Consider the following 18,544-nt stretch of genomic DNA (forward strand, 5'->3'; position numbering starts at 1 on the left):
ACCATAACCTACACAGGCACAGGGAGAACATGCAAACTCTGCACAGAAAGGCACTGGGTCAGCTGAGGCTTGAACCCTGAACCTTCTTGCTGTGGGGCGACATCCATTCATCCACTGCAGAACAAAATTTTGTGGCAATACATACAATAGTTTGGACCAAAGGACTATAATAGTACTTATGTAGTCAATACTACAATAAACTGCCTTTAATTTTAATAATGATTTTCAGATATCGGAGGAAAAACAGACCAGACAGAGGAATCATTTACTGTCCCATATCATGTTAACCACCCGTATTTAGTAACAATACTAACCAATTATTCTCTCCTCTTTGACTCATCAAGGCTGCATGCTTGTCTGCTATGTACATTCCAACCAGCCTACAGTGCCACTGCATGCCAGCCTGCTGCTGCAAATCCTACAACAACCACTTGACATATGTACGTTTTTGGTGAGCCATATGTGAGGAGATCGTGTTTAATTAATGAGTTTTATTTTAGATGGCTGTTCTTGAGAGACTTGCAGGCAGGTTTATTGCTTTTACTTTGTGCACAAGGCCATCACTGCTGTGCTGATTTATTTATGCACTGCAAGCTTGCTCACAACCGCTCACACAGATCCTTCTGAAGATGTCACAGAGCTTGACGGCTTGTGTCTTTTGTATTCCCCACATACCCATGGCCTACAACACCACTTGACACACCAGCCTGTCAAAATGCAGTAGTAATGGGAAAAAGTGTCATGTTGCTGGACTAGATTGCATCAAATCAGGCTTCCTCTACTTTTTAGATAGAATGCTCATTGCACAGACTTACAGAACTATCAGTCAAAACTCATCTCCATACAATTTCCATAAATACCATACAAAGCCCAGGGAACTGACTGAAGATAAACAAAAACTGCAATATTTTTTTGCTTGCTGTCAGCTACAGAAGTAGGGCCACATATTCATAACTTTAAGCTTGATCGATGCATGCTGAGCATGTCTTATCACAAAGCACATTTGTGCAACCCGTGCGCAAACTTCATTATGTTTAGACACTGAAGGGCATGGCTAAAATGTTGCCACTTAATTGCGTTAGGAGTTAATGGTTGGAGGGATCATTATGTGCTGCTCTGTGGGCTGATAACAAGGCATGTGCTCTGTGTCTTTGTGAGGGCGGTGAGCCTCTGAACTCCTCATTTCCAGAATCCCAAGCAGCAGCATTCCATGATGAACAGAGCCCCTCTGTTCCAAATTAGACCTGGTAAATCAGAACAGGGAATTAGCAAAGTGCAGAGTGTAGCACTGATAGAATACAGTCAGACCAGGAGAGAGACAGAAAACCCTTCTACTGTCCTGTTCCCAAGTCACTGACTGCATAACCTGTGTAAGATAATTCTGTTTTTATACAACTTAGGTCATATTTTTTGGCCTTTTGCAATATTTGTAATGACTATTGTAGCTTTTATTCCCTCAGTATTCACTGTTAAAGTGACACCAAAGCATATCGGGTGTTCACTGAGCTCCTCCTGCTTCATCATAGCAACAGTGAACACAACTGCTGTACATGTGGCTTGCAAGCACGGATGGATCATGAGACACCGGGTGCCTGGGCACAGACATGAAAATCTTTGTTCATTTTGCATCTCCTTTTAATTGAGTGCATTTTGCTTATCTTTTGTTGCGGTTTTTAAGTTATGGTGCTTCCTTCCTTTATGGTTGTTTTTCTGTGACGTTGTTTGGCATGTCCTTGTGCTCATTTTGCATCTTTTTGTTGTTGTTGTTTTGTGGCTGTTTTGTGAATTCACATCTATTTGTTGTTGATTGACTTTCCAGTAAGAGATATTAACAGTCACTTAACCAGGCTTCTGTTCCAGGGGCCCTGATCAGTTGGATCTGATCTGAAATATCTCAAAAACTATGGATTGAACTGAACAGAAATGAAAACTGGTACATATAACCATGGCTCCTGGAGGCTCAGTCCTACTGAATTTTCCTGTAACACCATCATAAAGATGACATTTGTGGTTTTGATTTTTTTTTTAAGTTTCCTCTGAATTGTCTATGTTATCATGTCATGTAGGTTCTGTGGGGCTCAATATTTCTATAGTTTTATATATATTTTGAATTGTGCATTGCAGGTGGACTATACTAAGCTAATTAAGTATTTTCTAATTTAGGTCTTTCTTAGAAGCACAATGGTATATTTACGTGAAGAAATTATGACAAAATGGTGAAAATAAGACCCAGTTCATTATCAAAAGATGTAATACACCAGAATAATGCTTAAGTAAATTGAGACTCGAGAGGCTTTTTTTTTTTTTTTAAACTAACATCCATGAAACAAACATCAAAAAGATGTCATGGATAAAAGCAACCAGCATACATCCCTTCACTGCCACCAGCAATGGACCATCCACTCCAGAAAGACTGTCAAGATGAAAAGGATGTTGTGCAACTCACTTGTGCACCTCTTCTGAGAGACAACCAAGTCCCTCACACAACTGGCGAGCAGACAGCTTTGGGCTGGCTAAAAGAAAACGAAGAAGGAATGAGGACATGTCTAATCTCTACAGCAAGTCAGGGGTATCGACTACCTGCTCACTAAACACAGAAGCAGAGAGGATAGGGTGTTCCCTGGGTGAGCACACATAGAGCACTAAGTGAAAGGGTGTCAATGTGTGTTCAAATGCACAGTGAGGATGAGGGGTGACAGGCCATTTAGACATATAGTATGCTCACACAACCTTCCACAGTCATGCAGCTACATTCTCTGGCCTGTGTGCACCAAAACATACAGCTGCTGGGATGAAAGTAGGCAACAGTTCACACACACAGAAAAGGATCCAAGCGTGGACAGCTGAGAAGTTCCACAGGAGGACTTTCTACAGCCATCTTCCATGAACCAACTATAACTGCTGCTACACTTCAGCAGATGGGATGATACAATGAGTGCTTCACTTCTTTAGATGATGAGAATAAAAATACGAAATATGGCATTGAATACAAGAGGGGAAAGAAATAAATTCTTCTAGGTTCCTCTTCACTAGTAATCAGTGTCCTTTAACTTGAATGAAACATGTGCACACATCCACCCGATGACACACAAGGGTACGCACAGACACACGTGTAAACAAACTTTACTGTTATTTAGAGTTTTTGTCTATGAATCTGACAAGAAGACTGTACAAAAGAGTGTAGGAGCTGTAAATAATGGCAGTGGTGGACTAATGCAGCTGTGACTGCACAGTCCACACAGCTCTGCATATTTATAGTAAATTTCTGCAGAATGATGACTTCATGCAGAGGCATCTTGATTAAATAAACTCAATTCCATTTCAATGAAATATTCAGCTGCAGGAGCTGCATGTCTGGATTAGCTTTAACCACATCCCAGCCACAAGTCATGCAGGGATTCATCAGTTATACTGCTTTATGAGCTGTGCCACAGAGTAATATTAACACAGCTGAGAGAAGGTTGTACTGTATATACAACCTGCAGCACATTTACATTTATTCTTTTTTCTGATAAATTATCTTCCATCAGCTGCAGCCACAGTAAACAAGGTTGTTTTCCCAATGACATTAAGGCCCAGTCCCATTTTCTTATTAAAAAGTTCCTTCACCAAACCTCCACTGAGACAAGAAACAAGACAGGAGGAGTGAGTTTAAGCTGTGAAACAGGAGATGCTTGAAATTAAACAGCATTGTGTTTCATCTCTCAGAGTGTCTGTCTCAGCTCTGTCATATATAATGGGATGGGTCAGGCCTCATCACCGAGATGACTGTCCTATCCTATCACCCCTGGGTTCATCTGGTAAGCGCAAGCTGCCTGTCAACCACAAGGCCCCAGAGAAGGTTATCAGAGCCCTGGGCTGCCTGCTGCTCCTGGAGCCAGCTCTGCTTCCCTGCTGCCGCATTCACTGCAGCCACTGCACCTAAATATGGCCTGACACTGATAAGACTGGCCCTAGGCAGTGTGTTGTTATTCCATAATCTGGTGTGTTTAGAATAAAACTACACGATTTTTCTGCAGTTGGTTCAAACAAGTCAGCTGAAAGGTTTTCAGTTCTAATTCAAAGCGTGGTGACAAAATGACTGATGTGACAGTTTCTGAAACATCTAAAACTCGATGAATGTATTTTTCAGCTACCGTAAATCAGAACTACAGTAGGAGTCTCCTATAATCACACAAAAGCAGACTGTTTTTTCACTATCACACCAGCTGCCATTTCACTTCCAGCAATATGATGACAGCTCAAAGGATATTTCAAAATTATTGACATCAGAAATATTTTGTTTTTCAGAGGGAATCGTTACTTTAAAGACTTCTCCTTCAACTCACCATCATGTCAGTCTTTCCACACAGTTTAGACACAGATCACCTCCTGTGGCAGAATCTGCATAATTACAAGTGAATCCAATACCTAATGAGCTAGCACAATTAACAGTCCATTATGACAGTCTATCCTAAGCCATCGGTTTCTGTGACAATCAAACAGGAGCAATATTTAAATAGTTTTGGCTCAATGTTATAAATAAGTGTAGGCCCTAGACTATTGAAAGAACATGGCTGCGCAGTGAGAAACACACACTGAACAAGTGTTGCAGTTGTGTTTACAAAAGATCCCAACTCCTCATTAGGTAAACCCCAGTTCCTTCCTGCTTCTTGTTATTGCAACAGGGATAAAACATCACAAATGTACAGATAACGAACTTTGCAGGGCTGTGCTTCTGGACTGTCAATAGTTATCTCCCAAGTGGCTGCTGGTTCCAGAACACAGTGACGCCGTCTGAGCCTGTATTTACACTGGTTGTAGTCGGCATGGGGACAGTGTGGCCTTGGCCCATGTACTGTACCCTTGTCATTTAGCTTTCCTTATCTCAGTTGATGGCTACATCTAATAGGAATTTTAATTTTTTTAATAACACTACTGGTTATTTTCTCAGTTAACAGTTTTGTTTATAACATTTCCGAAAAACAGCCATTATAAGTTACCAGAGTCTCTTCACAGCCAACAATCAGTTCAAAAACCAAGATGTTCAACTAATGATAATACATGAGAAAGAAGCACCAAATATCACTTTTAAAAACCTAAAATTAAATTCTTTTGCTTGAAAAGTGACAGAGGTGATTAATCAGTTATCAAAATTGCTGCCAAATAATTTTCTGCTGATCGACTGATTGATTATTCAGCTGTAAACTAATCTTTTGCATCTTACCGATCTCTTATAGTATATTTAGCTTGCTAGCTTGGGATGACACATGCTGCAGTGCTGTTTTCATTTGATTATAGTGTGACTTCTTCAGAGTGTTTATCCCTCTGGATTCAGCACTGAAATTTACTGGTCATTTGCTTTGCCTTACAATGGCATACTTGTTCTTATTAGAGAGCCTCTATTAGGCCCATATATCATTCTGAATGTTTTTTTCATGGTGGAGAATACACTTTGGCACAGTATTAACTCCAGCTTTTATCCCATCCCTCTGACTGGATGAAGGTCACTCTCTCTATCTGCAAAATGACGTTTCTCTCTTCTCTTTCATCCCTGCTTTCCTCCCATCCTCCACACCAGGGCATGACTCAGAGAATTTGACACCTCAAAGGAGAGAGGAGAGGAGAGGGAGGCAAACAGTAGAGGCAGACAAATTGAGAGAAAAAGTGGGAGAGATAGAGGAAGTTGGAGGGAAGCGAGAAGAGCTGATCAATATTTCTGAGACACAAGTAACCTGAGAAGATGTTCACTGATGTAAAAGACACTGTATTAAAAATGATGATTAAATTCATCAGTGCACAGATGGTGCAGGAGTCCTCGCTCAGATTTACTGTACAGTTTTCCTTTATACTGCTGCACAGTATGGCTTCAAAACCATGGTCTTTACAGCATCAGTATACTTAAGTTAGCTGAGTCAAAAGGGGTTATTTAGTATACAATGGTACCATGCACGCTGAGCTGAAACTACATATTACATAAGCTTCACAACAAACTGAGCACAAGCCCAAAAATAGTGCAGTCACTGTTAAATATTTCAGGCACTTGGCAGCTGAAGGGGTGGGGGGTGGTTGGTACAAAACACTTCTCTACTTTCTGGTCGCAACACAAAAGCGCGCACACACACACTGATGCAGATGGCCAATTGAAAGAAAAACCTCCGTTTAGTGTACTGTAGAGAAAAGCAGATTACTGTCACGAAGGCACTTTTAGCTCATTTGCTTGATATACAGCACTTACTCGCTGCAGTGGCGTAACATGCACCTGTCATTATTATTTTTGATGTTTCTGTACAGTATAGACAGAAACAGTGCTGCTCTTTCAGGGTAACTTCTGTACTAAATAAATCAAACTCATGAGACTCTTGGTGAGGCACAACAGAAGAGTCATGAGGCCAGCTGGGTCAATCCTAAGAGCTCAATAAAGCGTCATCTTTTCATAGCAGGGACAGCCTGCGGCTCAGCCAACCACTGGGTCTTAAGAACAGCAGAGAGGGTCACATTCTGTTTCAGAAGAAAGGCTCCTTTCATAGCAGAATCAGAAGGTCCAAAACTAAGAAATCTACTCTGTTTATTTGCATGGAAGCTGCCAGATCATAAATCACTATCTATGTATTTATGTGACTTTGTTTCATGCCTGTCTTATACAACCTACTTCATGGTAAAACTTTGGCATTTCAATCCACACAACAGGAGAACGCAGGGAACCTCAAGAGTCTTTAGTTATTAGATAACGACAAGCACAGGTTAATTGCTCAAATGCAGGTTAATTGCTACAGGAGATTGATATCAAATATTGGAGAGGAAATTAATTTGACTTGTAACAACACTCCTGTGACAACAACATCTAAATGAATTCCTGAGTGAAGCTGATGATGCTGAATTTGCCTCATAAAATGCTTAAGTACTAAAAGTTATTACAGATTTTCACTTTGGATGGTGTAGGTGAAGAATGGAAACTATTTAGGACTAATGCGATGCTGGTAAGAAATCAGGAGAATTAAATAAAATGCACATAATTTAAGATGTTTTAGCAGCGTAAACAATAATGTTCTCTAATGTTGTTAATGGTTAAATTATACAGGAAAACTTTTCTTGTGTTTTCCTGGTCAGTAAAAGGTGAATGAATACCCACAACCTCTCTCTGCTGTTTGGCTACTGGACTAGGCTGCATTTACTTCATGGCCACAAATTAAGATTAAGCACTGAGCCCATTTTCCTCCCCCTTCAGTGTGCAAGAACAGCATCTTACTAGATGAGAGGGCTTTTTGGCAGTTCCAAGACGTTGGAGCAGCATGTGTCAGGTCTGGCTTCTGTTATTTATGAAGCCTCTTGGCCCCAGCCCTCTCTCTGCAGCAGAGATGCAGGTGGGGTTTCGATATTGAAGATGCTCTTCCACTTCTTATTAGATCTCTGACTCTCAGAGTGCATTAAGAAATTGCATTTGGACAGAGAGTCAGCAATACATGATGGTCTGTCTTTGTAGCCCCTGGAGTCTCTCTAAGAGATGTTGTATGGGTGTGTGTGTGGGCCTTTCACATCAGCCAAACAGTTCCCTTTTCAGAAATAAACATTGCATTTGCACCCATGCAGACACCTCCTTCACCACTTCTCTTCCTTATTGATCTCCATTATGTACCAGGGAAGAGGAGTCTAATTCATGTCCTAGTAGTTCTTCACTAAAATATTGATGCAACATATTACAATCAAATAAATTCTCTCACAGTTAGCTCATAGTCACACCCTAAGTGATGTGCAATTCTCCATCTGTGTCCCATTTCCACCTACCTTTGTTTGTGCAGCTACATACTGGCGGTGCATATGCAAGATTCACTCACATCCCCAGACAGCAAGGATCAGGATTTCTTTAATCAATCAGCTACTCCACTTTTAGATGAAAATGAAGACTGAAGACTGAAGACTTTGAACATGATCAGTCTCTTGAATTTCACATAGGCTTTTTGTGCCATAATGTAGGGCCAAACATGCAAAACGCATCCTCGTTAATAAGATAGAAAGTGGAACTAGGAAAGATTTTCATTTCTGTCATTAGGGGGCTAATTTGTACTGACAACTACAATATAGTTAATTAAGATGTTGCCAAGCCTATTTGTGCCATCTATGCTAAATGAAAATAATTATTCAAATTGATAGTATTTACTGGGTGCAAACTGTAACAAGCTGTACTGTATGACCAGAAAGACAAATAAACATAACTGTGTGTCTAGTGTAGTCACAGTATATGCTATAACTACACTCCACAGTGACCAGAGACTTTTAAATTCAGTTGCAGAATTAAGAAAAACACGTCAAGCCAAACGACATCTGCAACGAGTTTTGGTTTTCATTAGGATCAGCTTATCAAGACAATTTTTCTATCCTGTGTAAGACTAATGCAATTACGCATCTCAGTGAATAATGGTGCTGTCACACACTCGCTGCCTCAGCACCCAGCAGGCGCCCACAGTACCGAACTTGTTGAGAATGATCTTTGTGTTCAGGACTGGTCTGGCCAGCGGGGTCCACTTCCATTATCATAAAACCGTCCACACACAAGAGACCCATTGTTTCCACGGTCTCACCCTGCTTATCTGGAGACTTTCTGTCATATGCTGGATTTAACAACAGCGTCACTTTATGGCTTCATTAATTCAGCTCCATCGCATGAATCTAGCAAATGATTTCATCCTATAGGCTCTATTCGAATTAGTGCGTCCAAGAAACAACACTGGACACTGCTGTCATTTAAAACAACAGTAAGAATGCAAATAGTGAAAATATCGGATACAGGCTTTAATCGGTGGTTGCTATAAAAAGTGTTTGTAGACTAAACTGAAATCTCTTTGTTTGCTGTAATTCGAGAAAGACACTAAATTTGACAATAGACTATTGCCAATTAGATAAGCGCTATTTCAAGTTGCAGAGCTGGGAACATGCTGTCCAAAATGTGTCTTCTCCAAGTAATCTACAGTAAGTCATTTACCTGTGAAGGTCGCAGGCTGCAGTTTCCACTAAATTATCCCCATGGATCTGTGTTGACTGAGCTTTGTATCCACATAGAGTCCAGTGACACGAACGTGCAGTGCGGACTGTCCTCCCGGCGTGTCAGCAGACTGGGGTGCAGAGCGCCTGTGCGCCGAGGAGGGGAGAGACACGCAGAGATGCAGGCGGTGACCAGTGCGCTCACCCTGATCACCATCGACCGAGGCAGCTCGTTGGGGAGAGGCGAGTGCTCTATGGGTGAAAACAATCCTCTGACTCGGATGCCTTCGAGCTTTCAGTATGTTTGTTTACCCTCCACAGCCGGTGCGGTGTGATGCTTCCTGTTCCCACAAGACCTCTGCTGGGAGTGCAGCGCGCTTCTCTCTGTGCGTCGCACCGCAAATTGACACATTCAAGATCACTAAGCCTTTGAGCTGCGTGAAATCATGGCGGAAATTACATTTGCTGAATAAAGTTTACAGATGTGCGCCACATTGTCTCAAACATACAATTGTATTACCAAGTGTTTTCGTGGAGAAATTTACAGTTTCAGCCAAAAGTATATGATTGATTTTACATTGCACCTGCTCTCAATTTACATTTATATGTCACCAGAGACTCCAGCTGAGAGCAAATTGGCTCTTGTTCAGAAACTGGCTAAAGGTTAGTACGATAATCTAATAGAATCTTGGACCAAATACACCAATATACAAATCATAATTCACTGGTTTAATCAGAGTTTGTGGTGCAAATGTAAAACTGAGGCTTTTGGCATTTTCTTCTTAAGTTTTTGGTGTCTATTGGACCAATAGCTCTCTCACGCAGGGCCATCTAGCGTGTTTATCTCGATATTGCAATTCTTCAACCAGAACACAACTAGGCGGGTACTGTTAGACTGTTCATCCATTTTCTATACCATCCTATTCTGTGCAGGGTCTGGAATGTTGTAAATTATAATAATACATCATTAACATTATAAAGACCAGGTATCATTAGTGTAGCAAGTGGCCACCACTTTATACCTTTTAGAAATGTAAAATAAACAATATTAAAGAGACAAATGAATTTGTGTTCTTCACAGCAAACAAAATGCATCTATGATGAATTTTCACTCAATTTAAAGACATTGGAGCAAGACATAGGCCGGTCTCAGTGCTCCTGTGTGAAAGAGGGACGGGCCATTTGAACATGACATCTTCATCTATTTCATAAACTATCCCAGTTGTTTCTCAGGTGTCTCTCATTCACACAAAGAGTAAGAAGAGGATGGGTGTGGACATGTTTATATTTCTAAAAGAAAGTCCTTTATTCATCACTACTTGACATTTTTAATACAATCTTTAGAAGCTGTTACATACTGTTGCTTTATTTGTTTGATATAGAGGTGTGTTTTTTTTCCTGGCTGGGAGCCAAAATAGACCAGAGTCTTCAAGAGTTGGTAAAAACTAGATATATATAATGTATGCAGTCACAGTTTATTAAGGTTATTATTTGTTTATTTCCCAACAGGCAGGATAATTACAGCCTTATCCCAGCCACAATCTGAATAAGGTCATATTAGTCCCTAATCTTAAGGGAAGACACATTACAGTTTTTACATAATGGCGCCCTATAATTCAACCACACCACTAAAAGCTTTACTGAATACCTTTCTAAGGTTCATCTGGTCCACTGACACAGCAACATGTTGTTTTCCAAACAGCAGGAGGTGCTGTGTGATTTCAAATCCATCTTGTAGAGACAGGGAGCTTTCTTGAAAAATAAATGCGACCACCACTAGAGGTGTATGCCTCACACCGCTCCCAGTCATCATTCATGGAGATATGGCATTAAAACAGCTAAGGTGCACTGTCAGATATGGCACAGCCATCAACTGGGAAAGAGGGAATTGTGGCCACATCAATATACTTGCCGTGTACAATGCAGGACTATAATAATCACAATCAGATCTGCACTGAATTACTGTACATCTGGACAGAGCTGCACTAGGTGTGGGATTGCTAAGAAATGAATCTGATTCTGTCCCTGCTGTGGGGTGTGTGTGTGTGTGTGTGTGTGTGTGTGTGTGTGTGTGTGTTTAAGGTGTGGGGGAAAGAGGGAGACTTACATATTCATTCTGACTTAATTTTATGGTTTAGATTCACATTTTTTATTCACTAAACTGCACATGCAAGAACAGTATTCTGATCATTTCTAATTTACTTTGGTTGAGCCTGAACTGCTTGTGCATGTGTTTTTACTGTGGTATCACAATGTGCAACATCAAACAGCGCTGGGAATCAGAGAGTGATATCAGAAAAGCACCACTTGTACTAAAATCAGGGATGGTATATGAAATCTCTAGTTGCTATGGCAAACACAATGTATATCATCCCTGCTCGTCTGGGAGCATTGAAGCTTAACAAATACTTCTCATGCTAAATGGCACTGAAACAACAAGAGATGACACAGGGCAACAGCTACAATTACTCAGCCTTGGAACATCTCTCTTCTTCACTCCAGTTCTCTCATGAACAAACAAGCATGGCTTAACAGTCGCTGCACTGGATTTCATGGCATTTTGTAACTTTGTCCTGACAAATGGTGACATATGGGGGGAAGGGTGGAGGTGGAACATATTCTGCTTTTGTCTGCTCTTACATGCCAAAACTCCCAGGTGGGTCGTCTTTCAGCAAAGTAACTCCCACTCTAGCTCGATCTTCTTGAAAGATGAAATCATCTTTGATTCTCTCTCAAGCTGGTTTGACATTTCTTTTTTCATGTTTACTTATCAAAGATGAAAGAAATTTCAAGTACAAACTTAAAAATAACTTCCTTTATGATTTACATTATGAGACTAGAGGAGCTACAGGTGTTTCAATATCAGCTGCACCAGTTGAAAGAATGAAAGAAATCCACAAATAAAATGCATCCACAGACAAATGTACAGTCAGTACCAACTGTGACAATGGTTTCCATTTAGATGTGGCTGTATAGTAGAAAGCACATTTCCATACATCTTCCTTTAAACATGTTTGGCTTTGCTTTGAAGTGAGTATTTGATTTGTACAATGCAGGCGAAGGAGACACTGGACACAACAGAATGGAGTTAGAATACTAATAGGAGAGTTAGTATTAAATAGCTTACTGAACAAGAATTATGTGAGACATGTTCTGTAAGCATTATTCCATGTTGTATGTACTTAAAAGAAAAAGAAATCTCATGCAGAACAAGCACTGAGGATGAGATGCTACCATGTGATTCCGTACTGTTACTGATTTACTACTTACTTTTCATATTGTTACTCTGGCACAGGAGTCCAGCTCAGCCTTCACATCAAAATGGTAGCCTGCCTGTGATAACTAGTGCAAGTTTATGATCAGTATTTTAGGCTGATGCAGAGAAATTCATCCAGTGGTTAACTGCCTTCTATCCTAAGGCCTCCTTTCAGTAGTACGCTCACTAGTCACATTTCAAGATACTAATGAAATCACCTTAGTTAATGACAGATTTCTCTTTACTGTATTAATTGCCATGGCTGCTGGAAAATATTTAAGCTGCAAGTATAAAGTATTTTTACTGCAAGGATGTTCTACCAACCTGGCTTAGGCAAACACAACCTGCAATTTTACATCAATGAGGAGAGGCTACTCACAATTACAGAAATCCTTATTCAGGTTATAATAAAAACAGGGAAACTTTACTTCAGCTACAGTTTATGTGCTATATAACAATGTAAAAGCTAACAGCAAAGCAGAAAAATGTATTAAATGATAAGAATCTACAGTTCAGAAAACAATCTATCAAACAATCCAGCATCTCTGTTCTTGCTCGGTACTAAACTGCTGTTCACAGCCTCCTTGGTATCTGATGGAAAAGGCTGGCTGAAGAAAAGCAAAAATGTCAAACATAATGTTTAAAATGTCTCTTTAATGCAATCAGCTCATGACAGACAGCAATCACATGACCTTGAATGGGGTAATCAGCTTGTGAGTGAGTAGCCACCGTTGGCGATAAACAACTTGTCCAGTTCTTGTGAGCTCTAATGGTGAATTGGCATTTCTTTATTATTGCTTTTGCAACACTGTTTTTATTAAGATATTTATCTTTCCCCCTTGCCACCAACCTGCTGGTACTTCTCTTCAACACTTCACTTCCCTTATTTGCCCGTCACACATAAGCTGCTTTAATATTTCAACTCGAGGCAGAAGAGCTGGGGTCTGTTGGAAGGTTCTTCCATTAGAGGAGATTTTCCTCCCTACAGTCGCCAAATGTTTGTTCCAGGAGGATTTGCTGAGTTTTTCTCTATAATAATGACAGTAAGGTCGAGACCTTACCATGTACAGTAAAGTGCCCTTAGATGACTTTTAGATTACTTTTGACTGATGAATTTATATAAATAAAACTGAATTGAATTTGATTGAACTGAAAATGACTTTTCCATCAAATCTCCATCTCCTCTTTGTGTTACTTCTCTTTGTTCCCCTATCCTCTATTTTGTGACCAGCATCCTGCCTAGTGTTGGAGACGTACAGGTGGAACACAGTGTGTTCTTTTTCTATTGACGGACCTTTCCCTTGGGCTGGTTCTAATTTGACTGCTCACTGTAGGAGGGCTTCTTTCAGGCCAGCTGTGTTCTGAGGCTTCACAGACCACAGATGACCCTTTTTCTGGTCTGTCTGTCAATATCCAGATTAACTATACAAAATATAATCAACCAATAAATGATGTGTTATTACAGGTAAAGACTTTATTAAGTCTCAGGGAGAATTTCACAAGTTACTCCGCAGTATTTAAAGTCATAAAAATTTGCCACAACTATACAAGCTACAGCAGCAAGGTAGGTCTCTTAGGCTGCCCAGTCAGTTTCTGCTGGATGTACCTAGGTCCAGATTAAAAACGCTTCAATATATCCTCCTAAAAACATATTTATTTGCACAGGCATTTGATTCATTTTGGTTTCTTTTTCATATGTCTGTTTTAATTATTTTAGCCTGTGTGCAGCACTTTGTAACAGTTGTTTAGAAAGGTGCTATATACTGTAAATAAAGTTTGCTTTGCTTTGCTTTGTTTTGGATTTAAATCAGAACACTATGACACAGCTTTATGCTAAAAATTATTCATTTAAACCTATAAACAGGACTTTCATGGTACTGTTTTAGAGACATGTACTATAGATGCAATGCTTTCTGTAACACCCTAGTTTTACAGAAGAGACAGATCATTCATGTATTTATTTTTCATTTAACAATAATAACACACCAAGATAAATTAGGCTTTGTTTAAAACTTAGTTTCAGTTTTAATCAAACAACTTAAAGATTATTTCTTTAATAAAAGACCACAGTGCCATATTTAATTCAGTGTCTGAGCTGAGGATGAGATCATGGCAGATGTGAGAGGAACTGCTCCTCTGGGCTATGTCTCCAGCGACTCACAAGATACTGTGTCACCCACAGGTGCACAAATATGCAATGTAGGTAACATTATGAGGGTATGGTTTCTAGTATTGCAGTTAGAAATAGCCTGTAGGCAGAAACTTGATTCGCTAAATATGGTGAAAAGAGCTGGAAGTCCCAGGATGTATTTCAAAGAGATGCAAAAGAAGAAACAAGAATGTAAAGCTGCATAAACAGAAATGAAAATACTATGTAAAGCAAAAAATTCTTTTCATTCTGCATCATTACAGTTTCTCCGACTGTGTGATTACTGTTGGCAAATGGCACAAATTGTATGATTATAAATTCTGAACCTTCACTTGACTTTTTAAACAGAAAAGTGTGAAATAAATCTTTAAAAATTCTTTAATGACAACTTCCTGTCCCAGAACCCTTTCAAAACTTTCTGTCACTTCAGAGACAGGGCTGTCTGTTGAGTCTCATGTAGCCGATATGAAGACTACCTTCAAAAAAGCTTTTGATCTTGAAAGTGCATTGAGGTGGAGAAACAGGTAATGAGATCTGGGCTCAAGCACAATACTGTACTTGTGTACCAAACCACACTAGTGTGGCAACAGCAATACTGAAAGTTAGTGAATGAATCATAAAAGACCTTGTGTTTTCTGACACTGATATATAAAGGAATATGCATACCTGCTTATGTTTATGAATATAGTTGTTAGGTTTGTGCAAAAATACGAGACCCAAATTCATGACATGATATTTGCAGCATAAGTAACATAAGATTCACACAGAGCAGTTGCAAACTGACAGCAAAGGTACAAACAACTGTGATGGAAATTGTCTTGTGATAAGATACAACTGAACATTGATTGTTTTTATTTAGTAAGTGTGAAGTATTTATTCTTGGCCAGGAGACTATAGCCAAGCGCAGATCCGGTCTGTTTTTGAGTGCACTAAAACAGCAAGTACAATGCTTTGCCTTTTATATGATCCTTATCACTAATCACCCAGTTTCCAGCAACAGCACAGCACACTCTTGGAACAAAGAGTTTCAGTTCCCCTCCCTCTCTGTAGACACAGCCTCACAGACCTTCAACCTTGAGGACGTTCTGATAAGATTCGACACATTTACGCATTCTCTCATAAGCACAGTTGCACACTTTGTACTGAGCAAGAATGCTATACAAAGGACATGTTTAATCATTAATACATAATAACAAATTTTCCATTACACACCTTTATCAGTACTAGTAATTTGCAGTGATAATGGTCTGATATTATGCAGCCAACAAAATATGACAAAAACAATTACCAATAAACATTATGTTAGAGTGCTGGTTATCATGACAGTTTGTGCCTATTTCTGTCAGCCTGTTTCTGTTTACTGGACTTTAATTATTGAAATCACTGTTTATTCATCCATTTTTTACCCCTTTAATGTCCCATAAAATAAATTGCTAGGCAGAAATTTGTGACATGCATTTACAGTACATTTGAAGCTTGCTAGCAAAGCAGCAATGCTTTGCCTAACCATTTGTGAACTTTGTAGTGAAAACATGTTTATATTTCCTTAGAAGTAAAGGCTATTATTTTGGTAATGAGAGTGAAACTTTGTATTGTAATGGCAAGCCGATCAAGAAGAAAAGTTTCTTGCTCAAAAGCCAAATGACTGTGTTGGTGATGCTGGAAATACTGGATGCCTATTCACAAGCCCACTGACTTTATATTTAGGGACCAACTCTGACTCACTACATTATTTTTCATCAGAGGTCTGTGCCTTGAACATTTTCATGTTGGACACTGATTAACTGTAAATACAAAAGCATTTGCACCTTACCACTTGGAACTATGATTATTGGCTTAGTGTTTTTATTTGCAAAATAAAAACAGGAGGCCCATTAACAGCTGTGATTTACGTCTGAAAGAATGAAAATAACAAATACACTATGATTTACATTCTATAGCAGGTCATGAGCCTTTGAGGATAAAGGGAAAAGATCCTCGAGGTTTTGTATGTCTGCACAAGCCTATACAAATCTAGGAATGTGGAGAATGGCGAGCAAGTGACAAGAGAGGCCTTGTATTTTTAGGTCTATCTCCTGCCCACCCTGTAGATTAGCCTCTTATCTGTTAAATGAGACAGTGCAGACAGATTTGTATAACATGACTTTGGCTTCAGCACCACGCTCCCTGCACTGAGAGCTCTGTGTTAGACCTTAGAAGCACAGACAGCCTTGGATCAAGCAGTTGGTGGATATGAGGAGTCACACAATAGGCAGCTTCAGACAACGCCATTCCTTCTCCTTGAACATCACCAATGTTTTTTGTCCTGTCTATTATCATAGATATGACTGGACATGGGACTATATAAGTGACACGCCCCAGAGTCTAGATTTAATTCACACTCCCACATGTCACCTGGATAGATGTGTGGCTGTGATTCCTGTAGCCACTGACTCATTCTACCTCAGTCTCCGATGTTAACATGCAACTGGCAATAAGGGAGGTTGAAATACATCCTCCAACTCTGACTCATGATTTGATCTGGCTTGTAGTTTCCCCTATTCTAGGCTAAAATTAATAGGTAGCTTTAAGTGCACACCTGGGACCTGACGTTGGATCTCTTCACTTTCTCCACATTTCCAGCCTCCCAAAACCAAGGGGCTCAGCCAAACATTAAGCAGGAGAACTGCTCCACATACTTGGCAGCCCACACAAGCTTACTGAGACAGGGCTGCCCACCACATTTGACGTGAGTGCATGTCACCGTCAGGTCCAAAGGACAAAACTGGAGCACATTCCTGAGACTTTACATGTTCTTGCTAGTTAACAAATCTCTTAGTCCACTGAGGACAGAAAACGCAGAAAGGTAATGATTATCTTCACCAGAGGTAACAGGAGAGGACATCGAGTCAAGGCTTGTCATTCTGTGTAGAGATTAGTCTCTCCCACATACAGCATATAAGCCACATACTGTAGATAAGTCTGACATCTAATGTTACCTAGAGGGACTAAGAGTCTACAGCCTTGGTAACAGCTCTGTGACGCTGTACTTTGGCACAATGGTGCTTTGAGCGAACATCAGCATGCTAACATGCTCACTGTCAGGGACCAAGCAGTAAGGCAAAAGACACAGCTTTCAAAGTTCAAAATAAAGGGTTTTTTTTTATTAACCCAAAAGCAAGAAAAATACAAAATTAACATCAGATAAACTGGGCCCTAAAAGACGTCAACAAAAGATAAGGAAACTAGTGATGTGACGTTCGGTATCGAGGATTCGAAGCGTGTGCCGAGTAGGGGAGGGGGCGTTTTCGCGATGCGCGTATCGAGGCTTGCGTCATTTAGGGGAGGAGCTGAGAATGATGACGTCCGAAGCCTCGCTGCCCGGCTGTACCACGTGACTGATTCAGGAAGTGGTTCGGATTTTGCCGCGAGTTTTGACCGATATAAACCCCTCAGGCTCCATTCAAAATGTGGGTGTTTGATGGAGAGTTGTGGCCAGTGACAGTTTGGATAGAGTTAGAGATAGTTTGGAGATTTAGGAGAGTGAGGAGAGAGAGTCAGGAGAGAATGGAGCCAGCTAAGAAGAGGAGGATGTCCCCTGTGTGGGAACATTTTGATCTCATTCCTCCCAACAAGGTATGTACAGTAATATTTCTACAGAAGATTTTTTTTTTCATAATTAATATTGATTGTGCAATGCAATTTATCTTCAGCTGTCTTTACTTTTGTACAAGGTGAAGTGTTTGCTATGTGCCAGGGAGCTGGGGTATAACAACAACACCTCATCCATGCTTAGGCACCACAGAGCTTTGCATGAGAATAAGGACAACACCGAATGTGGACCAAGACCAGGTGAGCCATCACAAATGCAATGCTAATATAGCATGCAGTAATGTGACTAAATGATATAACAATATTGTACAACTGTAATAAGTTAATGTGTGCGATATGTATATTTGTGCTTTGTTTTTATTTTCTTTCCTCAGGAGTAAAATCTCAAATAGATGAAGACCTGGTTAGCATGGTGATTGAGGACACCCAGCCATTTAGTATTGTGGAGGACAAAGGATTTAAAAGATGTGTTACAGAAATATGTCTACCCCCATTTATATAAGTTAGCAGTGGCATTCTTGTGTACGCCTGCCCCATCTGTGCCCTGTGAGCGGGTGTTTTCCAAAGCAGGAGAAATATTGTCAAAAAAA

Source organism: Monopterus albus, unplaced genomic scaffold (genome assembly GCF_001952655.1).
Source record: "Monopterus albus unplaced genomic scaffold, M_albus_1.0 scaffold91.1, whole genome shotgun sequence".
Lineage (NCBI taxonomy): Eukaryota > Metazoa > Chordata > Actinopteri > Synbranchiformes > Synbranchidae > Monopterus > Monopterus albus.